The following is a 1,392-nucleotide window of genomic DNA, read 5'->3' on the forward strand; positions in this document are numbered from 1 at the left end:
ATATATATATATATATATATATATACACACTCACGAGCGTAAATCAAAATTTATACGCACTCTTCCTTTTGTAGTTTATTAAAACAAAAGCAGAGATAATTACATTATTTTCGAAATAGTCTCCTTGCTTTTCGATGTACATCTTCCAGCGGTCCATAAGCTTGCTTTTTCCATCGGAGAACAAGGTTTTTGGCTGATCGCGCAGCCAGTTATGCACTGCTTTCACTGCTACTTCGTCCGCAGCAAATCGACGATCTCTTAAAGTAAGTTTGAGTGGTCCAAAGACGTGAGAGTCCGAAGGAGCGAGATATGGATTGCTATCAGAGTGTTCAAGGAACGTGAAAGTCAATTTTTTAATGGTTTCAACGGTGCAGGCGGCCGCATTTGAGTGGTCATTGTCGTGCAATACTTGTTTTGACAATTGACCTCGGCGTTTGGTACGAATGGCTGGTTTTAGCTTGTAAGGCAGCATTTCAATGTAGCCTTTACTGGTGACCTTTTCCAGGTAATGTTCCTGTAGAAGCTCTTTTGCGCCCCTCCCTCATCCCCCAAAATGGTTAACATTTCTTGAATTTCTTTCTTCACAGGCGATTGGGTCGCACAAAGAGTCAAACTGAGACTGAGACAAGTGACCAGTGAGCTGTGAAGGGTGGTTGCGTGTCACGTATTATCCGACTCTTTTGAGAAGTCTTTCAAAATTAATTGAAACGATGAAAATTCTCGTCACTATATGAATGAAAAAACTTGAAGTACAGCCGCAATACGTGAGGACGTATTAAATGATTTAGTTCAACATCGTATATTTTAGCTCAATCGTATTATTAAAATGAAAACTGCTGAAGCTACGACCGGAATAAGCTGAAACATAGTCGTGCACTGAATATGTCCATAAGACGTCAGTTTCTAGGACTGATTGATGCTAATTTAGTTCTTATTCTTATGCAATTCCAGATTCAAAATTGAATGACACTGTCATATAATTAGCCTAAATGAATTGAATAACACAACCACTTCTCATTCTTAGTTTAGAACTTAGTATTTAGTTTTTGCTACTTTGACATTTATATATGAACTTTCTAATGAATTTCAGTTTGTATTTTTCATATTTTGAAATATAATCTACTTTTTCGAGGCACACCTAATTACATCTTGCGGTGCACCAATGCGCCGCGGTGCACAGCTTGGGAACCACTGCACTATAGAGTTTACCGTCTGATCTGGTGTGAAGGTAGCCACCATCAGTTGATGTTCTAAATGCGTGCTTCAACATTACTGCGAAGAAGTCATATATATATACACATATACACGCACACACACACATATATACATATATACATGCATACATACATACATACACACACACACACACACACACATATATATATATATATA

Source organism: Octopus bimaculoides, chromosome 2 (assembly GCF_001194135.2).
Source record: "Octopus bimaculoides isolate UCB-OBI-ISO-001 chromosome 2, ASM119413v2, whole genome shotgun sequence".
NCBI classification, from domain to species: domain Eukaryota; kingdom Metazoa; phylum Mollusca; class Cephalopoda; order Octopoda; family Octopodidae; genus Octopus; species Octopus bimaculoides.